Source organism: Lynx rufus, unplaced genomic scaffold, assembly GCF_022079265.1.
Source record: "Lynx rufus isolate CCGP_SWC_20201006 ecotype Redwood Valley unplaced genomic scaffold, mLynRuf1.p SCAF_9, whole genome shotgun sequence".
Taxonomy (NCBI): domain Eukaryota; kingdom Metazoa; phylum Chordata; class Mammalia; order Carnivora; family Felidae; genus Lynx; species Lynx rufus.
The window spans coordinates 13,914,311-13,928,926 of NW_025814897.1; positions in this window are offsets into that span (position 1 = coordinate 13,914,311).

The following is a 14,616-nucleotide window of genomic DNA, read 5'->3' on the forward strand; positions in this document are numbered from 1 at the left end:
GCCGGGTGAATAGGTGCCCCCCCAGCCCCGACACAGCGGGGAGTGGGCTTGAAGGGTCAATAATGAGTTCATTTGGACTTGCTTGTTCTGGGAGACCTGGGGACATCTAGAAGCAGGTGTGCAGGAGAGGGCTGTGAGTCGGCCTTGGGAGAGAACGGGGGTGCTGTGCTCTGATCTGGGGGTCCCTGGCTTTTAGATGGTGGTTGAAGTTGGACGTAGGCTAAGACCACAGAGCAGGAAGAAAAGAGGGTCATGGAGAGCTCTAGGGAACACCAACATTCAGGTGCTAGAATAAGGACTGTCAGAGATGCGGAAGTCCCAGGAGAAAGAGGGGCTTAAGACTCCAAGGGAGACAAGCATTTTGTGATGGCGCAAGCAGATGGAGGTGTCAAAATCTACCCGGGGTCAAAGAAGATGGAAACTGAAACATGCCTATCACATTCGGAAATTAGAAGGTCACTTTGGTGACTTATTTTAAGACGTAGTTAAGAGAAGAACTTTTCCACTTTTGTTGTTGCTGTTGTTACTATGACCCAGAGTAAGAAAAATATGTTATATTATGACCTGGGACAAAAGTTTCATGACCAATACTCACTCTCTGATATTTCAGACTTATTCTATTCTATTCTATTCTATTCTATTCTATTCTATTCTATTCTATTCTATTCCATTCCATTCCATTCCATTCCATTCCATTCCATTCCATTCCATTCCATCCTGTCCCATCCCATATCGATGCTCCTTAGTATGCACTAAATTTGTTTTATGGCCAAATAGTGGGCTGCAAGCTGCAGTTTTAAAAAGCATCGGTTTAGATAGATATAATTTTCCTAGAAGAAGAGAAATGTAGGATAAAGGAAAGAACACTGGATTTTGAGTGGAGATACCTGATTCATGGCATGACTCAGCTACTTATTGCCTGTGTGACCTTAGATGTGCCCATTAACCTCTATGTGTCTCTTTCATTATCTGTAAAATTCAGATAATACATTAGCTGTAAAGGGATATTCTGGGGGATCAAAGAAGATAAAATATATGAATGCAAAGAGAGTATGTCTAGAATAGTCTTGGAAAAACTACGACTTTTTAGTCACATTCAAAGAAAGAGCAGAATAACGTCTTATGTGTCCCAGTTGGTTCTAGCTCTCTAACCTGAATCCTGGAGCCATACCACTGCAAAACATACCAAGAACCAGGATGGAACCAAAAAAAAAAAAAAATCAGGCAAAATTGGTGGTGTTGCTACATTTATAAAATACTCTTGTTCTAATACTATTATAGCCATCTTAGTTTCCTGATTTATATCCAGAATCTAATAGAGGACTTCCCTTAATAAAAGAAGAGCCAATACAGGCAGTTTTTTTTTAATGTTTATTTTTGAAAGAGAGAGAGAGAGAGAGAGAGTGAGAGAAAGACAGAGGGAGACAGAGAATCCAAAGCAGACTCTGCACTGACAGCAGACAGCCCAATGCGGTGCTCAGACTCATGGAACCATGAGATCATGGCCTGAGCCGTGGTCAGATGCTTAACTGACTGAGTCACCCAGGTGCCTCTACAGGCAAGTTTCCTCACCACTGTGTGAAATGACAGCAGAAAATACTGCAGGCAAACACAGAAAGAAAGATGGGATCCCAGTGGCACCTGGGTCCCAGTTGGTTGAGCGTCCAACTCTTGGTTTCGGCTCAGGTCATAATCTCACAGTTCACGGGACCACACCCTGCACTGGGCTCCTTGCTGGCAGTGCAGAGCCTGCTTGGGATTCTCTCTCTGCCCCCACCCTGGCACACATTCTCTCTCTCTCCCTCTTTCTCTCTCTCTCAAAATGAAAAAATAAACTACAAAAAAAAAAAAGAGACAGAAAGACAGATCCTTTAATATAGGCAATAATCTTTACGAATTCCAGTAGACCAGCTGGTATCACTGTATTAAGGCATAATACAGTAATTGATTTTTATGATTCACTCAACAAACTGCTACATTTTAATACCTAACATATGCGTTGACTTAGGTGTAAGGAAGACAAAGATGACCAAGGCATCATTTCTAACCTCTAAAAATGTGCAAACAGGTGGCTGAGCAGACACATAAATGGATAATTCCAATTAAATGGTACAACGAAAAGAGATATGCATTTGAATATAACAACATATGAACATACCATGGGAGACAAAAAGAGCCGCCAGCCGAATCTGGAGTTCAGGGAATTCTTCCTGAAGGTCACCCTGCCCAAGACGAGTCTTGGTGTAAGCATTAACAAAGGAAGCTGGGAAAGACATTTCAGAAAGGCAGAATAGTCTAAGAACGCCACAAAAATATGAGAACCTGTATAGTGTATACACTATCTCTCGAGCATAAAAAGGCAAGAACAAGCTAGACAACAGAGGTAGGTATGGTCGCCATCTTGGAGAGACTTCCCTACCAAGTTCAGGTGCTTAGAGTACATTGCATTGGACATGGAAGCCATTAATGGGGACCAGTCACTCTGGAAGCCTTATGGAGAGGAAGTTAAGAGTAGGTCAGGGATGGGGCGCCTGGGTGGCTCAGTCGGTTAAGCGTCCGACTTCGGCTCAGGTCACGATCTCGCGGTCCGTGAGTTCGAGCCCCGCGTCGGGCTCTGGGCTGATGGCTCGGAGCCTGGAGCCTGCTTCTGATTCTGTGTCTCCCTCTCTCTCTGCCCCTTCCCCGTTCATGCTCTGTCTCTCTCTGTCTCAAAAATAAATAAAATGTTAAAAAAAAAATTAAAAAAAAAAAAGAGTAGGTCAGGGACATATTTGGCGATAATTGCAGTGATCCAGGAGAGACATGTTGAGGGCCTGAGAAGCAGTAATAGAGAAGGAAGAGAGGAGTTAGATTTGAGAAATATTTTGGATGCTGAGATTAGATGTGGGGGGTTGAGATCATATGACACTCTACTTCAGAGACCAAAAATGAGTAATACTGACCTATACTGCCCAACAACATTGTCACCCTCAAGTTCGGGGTCCAGTGTGGAAAAATTAAGACAAGTCTGTTGTAAGCACTTGTAACACAAGGTTGAAGATGCTAAGTGTTGAAAGAGAGGCGTAGACACCTGGCTGCGGGAGTCAGAGGAAAGAGGAATAAGTTCCAGTTGAGTTATCCAGACAAGGCTTCATGGAAGAAATGGCCTTCAAAGTGGGCTTTGAAAGATATAAAAGATTTCACCATGAGTTCATAAGAGGAGAGGGCAGTTCTGGTGGAGGAAGCATCCTGAGCAGTCATTGGGACAGGGAATGGTGTAGTCTAGGGACAATACCACAGGCTCTGGAGTTACACAAGCCTGGGCTCAAACAGCTCTGTCACATTCTAGGCAGAGAGTTAGGGGTAAGTTACTTTGCTCCTCTGAGCCTCTGTTCCTCATTTGTAAAATAGTTATAATTATCATTTATCTTATGGTTGCTGTATTTAATGAAATAATGTATTTAACTGTGTTTGACTCAAAGCAAGCCATCAGCACAGTTAAGTGCTATCCTCTTATCATGGCAGAGCAACAGGGAGTGGGGGCTGAGGCAGGGTGTGTCATGTAAAGGAGAATGCATATGGTGCAGAACAAAATGGAAAGTGGAAGTGGGTCAGAGAGCCTGGGAGAGACTGTGCAAGGCCTTGAGTGCTAGACTAAGGAATTTGGACTTTCCTGGGTTGGCAGTTGGGAGCCACTGAAGATTCACAAATAGGGCTGAAGAGTTGAGCTGTGTTGACTGAGATTAATAAGTACCCATACGAAAGATGGTTTGGAGGAGGAAGGGATTGAACACATGACAATCATTTATGAAATGATTACAAGAGCTCAAATGAGAGGTAATGAAGGTCTGAATTTGTGTAGTGTCAATAAGAATGGGGAAGAGATATTAAACACGGGGGAATTTGTTGAGGTAAAATAAGAGGAAATATCAAATACCCAAATTTCCAATCAAGGTTACTGGAAGGAGCACCAACAAATATTGGGACAGGAGTTGTGAGAGTCAGGAAATAGACAAAATGGTGGCCTTTTTGAAAAACTGAAAAGTTTTGGGGGTTGCTAATGACCTCAATATTCCTTCTCCTCCATGCTGTATAGATGGCTACCCAGCTAAAGACTTCATTTCCCAGTCTCCCTTGCAACAGGTGTTGCCATGTGATTAGGTTCTGACCAATGGGATGTAAGCAGAATGATATGTGCCACTTCCAGATCATTCCCTTAAAAAGAGCCACTTGTTTTCCATTCTTCTTTCCCTTTCCTAAAGGTCTATACAGGAATGGAGTAGTGAGCCATGCAGGCGAGGACAACCTCCAAAGCATTAGGATTAGAACAACAAGGGGCCCCAGCAGAGCTGTGCCTCTTACCCAGACCTCTACCAGCTCAGATTTTCACATAAAAGGGAAACACAGCTTAAACAGTCCTCTAATAAAGAGACAATGAGTTTGGTGTATAGCAGAAGGCAGAGGCGGCCAGGAGAGGTCAAGCCTGAACAGTAGCCATAGAGAGGGATCCAGGGTGTAGACAGGGATTTAAGAGTCCTGTGAGTCATGATGATGCTTGAAGCCATGTAGTGAGTGAGATTGCTCAGGGAAGCACTGGAGAGAGAGGAGAGGTGAGGACCACAGGGCACCCGGACAGCATGTTTGCTCAGGTGGGAGGGAAGGAAGAGGAGCAGGGACTGAAAGTGAAATGGAGGCAGGTGCACAGTGACGATGAGCTGAGAAGGAGGAAGAAGAGACAGAAGAGAATAATGGCAGGGTCATCGGGAGAAGTTTTTTTCCTTGATGAAGAGTGGCCAACAATGTCAAAATCTGCAGAGGACAAGGGAGGTAAGAACTGAGAAAAGGCCACAAAATTTACAGAGATTAGAGTATACTTAGGACAGGAAGCAATCAAGAAGAAGTCAAATTATGTTCAAAATAATGTGCTTAAGAAGCCTGGGAATTTATTATTTTTTATTATTTATTTTTTATTTGTTATAATTTATTATTTATAGTAAAATGCAAAGAGTTCAATCAATCTAAAATTATTTTTTAAAAAGTGTAAGGCAAATAATATATGTAGAAACGTCTCCCTCTGGGAGGTAGAGCTTAATCCTCCCTGTCCCTCAGTATGGGCTGGACTTAGTGAGTTGGCTTCTACAGAATAGGATGCAGAGAGGGGAAAAAATAGTAACTTTAGAGTGGAGAAACCTGGCGAATACCTCCCACCTTACCCAAATGGTCAAGGTCAACTACATCAGTGATAAGTCACATGGATATAATGCGCCCTTGTGTGATGTGTTGAGAAGGGCAATTCAGCTCTGTGGTGGTCTTTCCCAAAACCCATAACCTCAGCCTAGAATTGAGGAAAACATCAGACAAACTCAAATTGAGAGACGTTCTACAAAATACCTGACCAGTATCTTCAAAACTGTCTAGGCCATGAACAACAGGAAAGACCGAAAAAGTGTCACAGACCAGCAGCTATGGAGACTTGATGATCAAACGTTATGTGGATCGTGGACGGGATTCTGGAACAGAAAAAGAAAGGGTATTACTGAAATCTAAATAAAGTCTGGAGGTTAGTTAATAGTATCGTACCAACATTACCTTCATAGTTTTGATAAATATACCACCATTATATGAGATGTTAAAATAGGGGAAGCTGGGTGAAGGATATCCTCTCTATTCTTAACTATCTTTGTAACTTTTCTGTAAATCTAAAATTATTTCAGTATAAAAAGTTTGGGGGGGGGTGGAGTTGTTTTGTTTTGCTTTGTTTTTTGAAGGTGTAAGGCAAGGGCAGAGCTAGGTCCTTACTAGGACTAAGTAAGCTTGCAATAGGAAGTGTCTGGACTCCCACTGCCCACCTCCACCCCCCACCCAAGAAAAATTTTCCGTTAGTCCATTATTACAGTACAATGGAATGTTCAATTTCACACTGTGTGTGACATTCCATGCCAGCTAGAATAGTTAATGCAACTTTACATTTATGACTCTGCTTGGGTGTGAATTATTGTGTTTATGAAAATCTCCATATTAATGTCTGATTGTAAATCATTCTGCCGGCTCCTTTATTAATAGCTCAATTCCCACTACTCACTGCTGCAAGCCATTCAAATTACGGCAACCGTACAGGAAACGGGCTGCTTCCCATTTGTTTCCCATCTAAATTTAACCATCTTGGGCTTTGCTTTAAAGCCACTGTTGCTCTGAATTGTTCAAGCCAGACATGTTTGACTGTGTTCATTGGTGAAGTTAAGGCAGCGTGTCTGAGGGGTAGTTTATTACTCTCTGTTTCTGGATTTCCTGCTCTTCAGAAGCGATCTGGGCGCAGATCCTGGTGGTGTTGGTTCAAACCCTGGCTGTGTTACTAACTGGCTGTGTGATCTCAGCAAGCTATTTAGTCTTTCTGGGTCCCGGTTTCCTCATCTAAAGTGGAAATCATAACACATCATTTTTATTTGTTTATTTTTTTAATGCTTATTCCTATTTTGAGGGGGGAGAGGGGCAGAGAGAGAGAGAGAGAGACCCAGAAACTGAAACAGGCTCCAGGCTCTGAGCCGTCGGCACAGAGCCTGATGCGGGGCTCAAACCCTTGAATCATGGGATCATGACCCAAGCCAGAGTCGGACGCTCAACCAACTGAGCCACCCAGGCACGCCAATCTGAACTATTGTTTTTAGAGTTGGTATGAAAATTGAGCGTGATGTTGTTAGGAAAACTGGTGGTGTAGTTGTGGCAGGTAGGAAGCCCTTGTGGTCGTTTTTGTGATGGGAATTATACTAACAATGATGGTATTAATAGTGGGTATAGCTGAAAGAATTTAGGACTGGCATCCAGAAGGTCTGGGTATAGTTCCAGTTTGTCTGTAAACTAGAGTTGTGATCTCGGAAAAGTCACTTTATATCTCTGGCTCTCTGTTTCCCCAGGTGCAAAATGAAGGAGCTGCCTTTCTTAAGCATCTCTTCCCCAGGCTAGTGTTCCAGGCTCTACGTGTGCAACAGTCACCCCTAAAAGGTGTGCCCACCTTCATTCCTTTTTTCCATCCCTTCCCCAACCACCGCCAGCTCCTCGGGTCAGACAGCTCAACCGGAGGCTACAGAATGTTCAGGAAGGGGCCAGCCTTGGCTTTGCATTTTCAGGCTTCCTCACACGACCGCTCAAATCAGACCCCCTACCCCAGCCCCCTTACCGGCAGGAGGGGAAATATGAAATCTCAGCAGGCAAGGAGGTTTTTTATGCTTCTGTAAATCATTAAAGTGGCCAATATTTCCCTTTGCTGCACTTCTCCCACCTCACAATATTTTTTTTTTTCCTGCAGTGAAATCCATTCGCCCAGCCTGGAAATGTGGTCACTTTATAGAAAATCTTTAGCTTGTACCAGCACAAATGGATGGGTCTTATTTCCTGTCTACAGTTCATGGTGTTGCAAAGGCATTGCCAAAAACTATTGACTGAGACATAAAAGCAAGAAATGGATGGAAATGAACGTGGGCACGTTCGCGCGTACATTTACAAACACACAGAGCCGAACGTGATCAAGTCTACACTTAAAGGAAGAGATTCCCTGAAGGGACGTCCTAATTCATAACTCAGCCCCCTACCCTGCCCATGTTCAGAATCTATCTCACGCTCTGGAGGAGGGAGAAGAGGGTAGGACCAGGCAATGTGGTTTAGATACCGGGGAAGGAACTCGGTCCCCGGTAAGTCTCCCTGATCCCTGTGCCATGATGCTGGAAATAACACCCTTAACGATCCATCCATCTTGTAATTTCAGAAGTAGAGAAAAACATTCAGAATCCTCTGCGATTCTTTTTTTACTAAAATGATACTTCCTAAAAACGATTGCACCTTGCCTTTTAAGAATGAGCTTTGGGGTACATGTAATGCCATATACGATTTTCACAGATTTCTGAGGGAACTCTTTCCACCCCCCATTTTACTGATGATGAAGCTGGGGTCCTCAAGGATGAGGTGAGGCATTCGATATCACCCAGCTAGGAAGTGGGGCAGCGGGGACCCCAGCACACCCTCTTGAATTCGGTCCCGATGTTCTTTCCACTCGGCCACGTTGCCGCCTGGCAGTACCCTGAAGCAGAGGGCCAGTCACCCTCAGGAACTCAGCTTCCTTCTGATCACAAGGTTTGTAATCTGTGGGAGAAGAGACGGAGCCCGAGAGGCAGGGACCCGGAGGCACGGATGGAGCCAAGGGACTCACGACGGTGAGCAGCAGTGGGGGCGCGCCTGTCACTCACTCTCCTCACCGGATCTGGAGAGCCCAGTACGTGCTCAACAACACCCAATCTCCCTGGACACTGACTTACTCCCGGTGTGATCGCTTTGTGTCCCATTTCCTCATCTTTCGAGAGGGAGTCACAATACCGATTTCACAGAGTGCTGCGAGGATTGCTGAGACATCTAATAGAGAAACGTGTTTCATTTCTTCCTTCTCCCTCCCTCCTCCCTCCACCCCTCCTTCTACTCCTCCCTCCCTCCACCCCTCCTTCTACCCCTCCCTCCCTCCACCCCTCCTTCTACCCCTCCCTCCCTCCACCCCTCCTTCTACCCCTCCCTCCCTCCACCCTTCCTTCTACCCCTTCCTCGCTCCTCCCTTCCCTCTTTCCCACCGTCCTCTCCCTCCCTTGTCCCCTCCTTCTTTCCTTCCCTCCTTCTCTTTCCTTCCTTCCCTCCCTCCTCCCCTTCCTCTTTCCCTCCTTCCCTCCCTCACTTCCTTCTTTCCTGCCTTCCGTCCTTCCTTCCTTCTTCCTTCCCCCCTTCTTCCTTTCTTCCTTCCTTTCTTCCCTCCTCCCCTTCGTCTTCCCTTCCTTCCCTCCTCCCCTCCCTTGTCTCCCTCCCTTGTCCCCTCCTTCTTTCCTTCCTTCTTTCCTTCCCTCCTTCTCTTTCCTTCCTTCCCTCCCTCCTCCCCTTCCTCTTTCCCTCCTTCCCTCCCTCACTTCCTTCCTTCCTTCCTTCCTTCCTTCCTTCCTTCCTTCCTTCCTTCTTCCCTCCCTCCCTTCCTTCCCCCCTTCTTCCTGCCTGTCATCCTCTCCCTCTGTCTCTGCACTGTTTGGTAGCTTTGGACCCAAATAACCTGAATTGAGTCACTTGAGGAGCTTCAGTTGTCTGCTGGTCCCTCACCCCTGGCCCACCCCCACTTCCTCCACAGAACACTCAGCTCTTTCCCTCCAGGCGATGTCCTCAGGGAAATGCTGGCCTCCCTTGCAGCCAGAGGCCAACAGACCAGCCCAGCACAGGCCACGTGTCATTACACTGAGGGGCCCCCTGCACAGTCTCGTCTCTGGCAGAACCAACATTCAGACCAGGTGGGCTGCCCGCTGTGCCCAGCCTGCCATCGGGGAGGCCTTCTGCCCAAGGTCAGGCTGCAAGTTCAGACTGACCCAAGCTGCTGCCCTGTTTCCTCCTGCCACACCTGCGACCTGCCCAGAGAAGTCACCTAGTGCATGGTGACAAAGGCCCCCAAAGAGAGGCAGGGCTCAGAGCCAGTGCTCTGAGGGGCAGTGAGATTCCCCTCGTAGAGGGGAAGGGGCCACTCGGCCCCCAGCACAGTGACACCCCCTTCTCAGGGCCGGATGCCACCTCGGCCCTCTGCCCCCAGGTGCATCTGAGTGTAAATAATCCCCACCTCCGCCTGGGCTCCCGCCCCATCACCCGCCCTTCCCTGGACTGTACGAACTCCCTGGAGGTTAGGGGACAGTGGCTGTTTTCCTTTTGTTCCTCCTTAGATGTTCTGTTTGTTGAGCGAATTGTTTTCTTCCAGGCTCCGAGCTGGCGGCTGACACGGGCTCACCCGCGCTAATTAGCTAGGCCAGCTGGTGCGTTGGGAAGGTTTTTCTGTGCTCCTCGGTATGCGTTTCCTTTTTTAAACATGATCAATACCCTCTCCGGCTGGGCTCCCTCACACACTCCCCATTGTTCTCCCGTTTGCATTGTGCCCTGGTCCTGGTCAAGGACTCAGGGAGCCTCAGAAGACACGCTTTTCCCCGAGGCTGGCGCACAGCCTGCAGCCGGGGAGAGACCGCACAGCAGATGTGGCTCGACCTTCCCCTGCTCCCGTGCCCGCAGCTTGGAGCAACTTTCAGTAGCTCTGGACGACGGCCCGGGGAGGCCCAAGTGGATGCCGAACGGTTGGGTAAAGAGGAGAGATTGCTGTGTGGCTCCGAGCAGATCCCTTGCCCTCTCTGGGCCTCTCCTTCCTTGTTTGTGAAGGGAGGAGTCAGTTTCTAGTTCTCGTGTGAGTAGCCTAGGCCTGTAATTCTCAGACGTCTGAAAGGGGCATCCTGAGATGCGGACCCTTCTAGAGGGAGGAATATGAGGACAACGTGCTCACCACAGGACCTCAGCTTGCTCCCCACCTCGGCCCTGAAGGAGGGCAATGCAACCTTTCCTAGGTGGACACTCAGAGAGACCTCAGCCCGACAGGGGCAGCCTGAGGCCTGACCCTCCCCTGTGGCTGGTCCTGCCGTCCTCACAGCCCACTGGGGTCCACTTGCTTATTTCACACAAGAGACTCTGAGAAGATTCTCTGACGTCCCCCCTTCTCCTAGTCATCCAGCTGTGGTGACTGGGTATGCCCTGGGTGCAGATGCTGAAAAGTGTCTTCAACGTGTTTTTGTTTTACACGTATTTTTTAATAAACAGATGCTAGTTCAAATACGGTTTTACTGACAACTCATTCTGGGGCTTAGCTTTTTTCTCCCGCCTCCTTCAGATTAATAGTGTCTTCTGAAAATCACTGACAGACCAGGTGCTGGAGAGATTTTTCCCCTTTCTACCCAAGGTCATAATTTTTTTCCCGTTTTCAGAAAGCAATAGTAATGATTTCTCATTGTTACGGAGAACTTAGTATGTGCCAGGTATTGGCACAAGGCATGAGCTATTTTGTTAATCGATACGATGCACTTACGACATCCCCATTTTCTAAGACTCAGAGAGGTGAAGGAATTTGCCCAAGGTCACACAGGAAGTAAGCTGGAGAACCCAGAAGCAAGCCCTGGCCTTTCTGACCTCGAAACCCCTTCTCTCTTGGATCTTCTCCTGGATGTCCTGTTTCAATGTCCCATCCCTGACTGCTAAGATGTTCATCACACCTGATGACAACATCAAAGAGGAGGGAAGACACTGGCCTCAACGTCAAGTCTAGGTTTCCAGCCCTGACTCTATGGTCTTGTACCAATTAAAAAACAAAACAAAACAAAACAAAACAAAACAAAACAAAACAAAAAAACAAACACCCTCAAAACCCCAGTAAGCTCTCCAAGCTTCTGTTGCCTACTTCACAAAGATACCATGAAAATGAAATAAGATAATAATCATGAAAATGCTTTGAAAACTATAAAGCTCTCTCGGAATATCCAGTAAGGTATTTTGTTCTGACACCCGCCAAGACGGAGAACCACATTAATTCTCCAGGCATGGAAAAAGTCCTCCCCCGTCCCTTAGTAACGCCCGCCTCCAGGTCCCACCCCCCACCCGAGGAAGCGTGAGAGGGAAGCCCCCCCCACACCCCCACACCCCCCACTCGCCCCCGGCACTGGGCTCTGCAGCAATCTGCAGCTCCTTTACTCCCAGGGCTCCCTCTGGACTTATAGGAGCCTGGAGTGGCTGAGTCAGCTGCATTTTCTCCCGTCTCGGGGCTCCCTTAAACCTGTTACTGAAATTGGCTCCCTGGTACCCGCAGGTCCGCTTGCCATCCAGCAAGTCCCCCGGGGTGGCCCCATTAATCACATTTGCTCGCTCGCTCTCTCTCTCTCTCTCTCCTCTGGCTAGCTGGGAGGACAGCAGGTAGGTGAGCCGAGCGTCCGCAGGTGTGGGTTGCGTGAGCCTGTGTCTGTCCCCCGGGAGCGCGGGGACTAAGTTCTCCCGCAATAAAAGTGAGTTAGTTGCTGCCTTCCTGATAACCATAATCCATCCCACTTCTCCCAAGGAAGTGACGGGCCCCCCGGGTGATGCCTCTCCAAGACTGGGAGAAATCAGCTATTTCAGTCCCTTTTCTCGCAGAGGCAGGCTCCCAGCGCTATCTCGCGGCGGCCTGCCGGGCCCCTCTCCCATGCCGTTCGCCAGTTCCCGGGCTCCCCAAGACCATCCACGTGAGCTTAGGAGCTGGAGAGACACCCCGTGCGGCTCTGCCGGGAAGCTGGCCCTCTCAGGGGTGGGGATATACCTGACGCTTTCAGGGGTTTCCAACCGCTAAAGTTCATCCTGACAGAACGGCCTGAGGGAGTCCGCCTCCCGCCCTCGGGGAGGCCTGGGGGCACGGCCCGGAGAGGCCCTGCCAGACGCCTGCAACACTTCTTCCAAGTCCTACGGGAAGTCCCTTGACTTCTGCATTCCATTCCATGATGTACACGTTCGTTTTAATATACAAATGCTGAAGCCCCCATCTTCAAGTAACAGGGGCGGTAGACTTGTTTATCCACGTCATCTGCCACTGCGTACCCCGGGAACACGAGCACTGAGCAGAGAAGCGCGTGAAATAATGCAGCAGGACTCCTCCCCAGACTTCGGAAGAAGATCCCGCGTCTGTCTGCTCAGCTCTCCTGTCTTCTGTCCAGACGGCAGGATAACAGGGAGAACCGAAGAACGGGGGGAGCCACAGAGGCCACACCGGTCCACGGTGTCCGGCTGCTTCCAAATGTTTGTTGAATGAATACTTTTCCTTCCGGCCTTAGCTCCACCTGCCCATGGAGCGTCACATCCTAATCAGACAGAGCCTTTTCCTCAGCTCGAACCCCCCTCCAGTAACAGCACAGGCAGCTTTATTATCCACCCACATATCATTTGCGCCTGCCTCGGAGAGTGGAAAGGAGCTTCTTTATAAGCTATGAAGTTCCTAGAAGAAATGACCCTGAGAAGTTTGGGGGAGAAGAGGCGATAGTTTTTTCCAATTCAAATTGTCTGGAGGGAAGGCCAGTCATGAGGAAAACCGATGTTGGGATTGAGTGGATGAGAAAAAGAGAAGTCAAGGGACCTTAGAAAATGAGAGTGAGGAGAATTGATTTGACCTAGAGGAAGCCTTTTTGGATGATCAAGGGGATCCCACCCAGACTGGATAAATAGGGCTAGCGGGTCCCTGGAGGAAGTCCCCAGAAGTCAGGCAACTAACTCCACATAGAACAATTTCAAGGCCCGTCCGTCCTGGAGACAGGGGGGCTGGAGCAGGCGATGTGGGGCAGCGTCCGCCAGCCCCCTCCCTCCTCCTCCTCTATCCGCTACGGTCCCCAGAAGGTACCACTACAGGCGAGATAAATTATGGGACGCAAAGGCGCGACCTGATATAATATTTGCAGTATTTCTTAGACAGACAAGGGAAACATCCAAGTCTGTGATTTCACTTGAGACAACAAAGCCAAACCTTTATCACACAAGCATTCGCGGAAGCCAGGAGTGAGAGAGCTGTAAACATCTCAGAGCAGCTCAGCAGACAGCCCCACATGGAGACACATTTCAATGGGGGTGGCCGGGGTGGGGAGGAAGGCTGGAGCTTGCCAAGTCACAGGGTTTTGATTTGCAGGGAGCGCAGGGTGGATATTTCAAATCATTTCTTTTTCATTAGTACCTAATCTCCCAGCTGTTCTCCGAGCCCTGGCTCAAATGCTGGGAAACAGTCAGCCTCAAATGTAAAAGCCACAGGGCTCCTTTAAATTATGTTGTCTTGCTACATTGGTGTGTCCTGTCAGCCCAAACTCCTGTACAGCTTCTGGGACAAGGGAATGTGTCTGATGGTGAATTTAAAGGAAAACGAGACTTTTTTTTTTTTTTTTTTAATCAAGGCCACTTACAATTAAACATAGCTTGGGCTGTGGTCTTATTTGAAGGCTCAGGAGTCCGTGAGGGAGGTTATTTTACAGCCGGATCAGAGTCCCCAGTCTCTTTTGCAACGGTCCAGGCTGTGAGGTCTGAAGTGACCGTGAGCTTACGAGCATCAGGGGAAATGGAACCAATATCTGATGCCTGAATCCCAGATGAAACTTCATTCTACTCACATTAATCAAACGCTCTGTGATGCAATGGTACATTTGCCCGTTCATATAGATTAACTCATGTAGCCCCATGAAGCACCGAGTATTGGCCCCATGTTTCTCAGACGTGGAAACTGAGGCTTGGAGGGCTGAAGCAACCTTGCATAAGGATCCCACACTTAGAGATGGTGCATCAGGGTTTGAACAATGGTTCCTAATGTCCAAACTTGGGCTTTTCTACTCTAGCACTTTAAAAGGAGGCCTTAATCCTCTCTCCCAAAAATAAATAAACATTTAAAAAAATGTAAAAAAAAAAAAAAAAGCAGGGGTGGGGGCAGTGCTTGGATGACTCAGTCAGTTAGGCATCCGACTTTGGCTCAGGTCATGATCTCGCAGTCTGTGAGTTCAAGCCCCACGTCAGGCTCTGTGTTGACAGCTCAGAGCCTGGAGCCTGCTTCCAATTCTGTGTCTCCCTCTCTCTCTGCTCCTCTGTTGCCCATGCTCTGTCTCTGTCTCTCTCAAAAATAAATAAAAATTTTAAAAAATGTAAAAGGAGGCCTTAATCTACATTCATGGGTTCACGTATTCGTTGATTTATACACTCAATAAATATGCACCAGGCATCTGGGGACTCAAATAGGCCAGGCACTAGGGAGATACCAAGATGACATGGGCA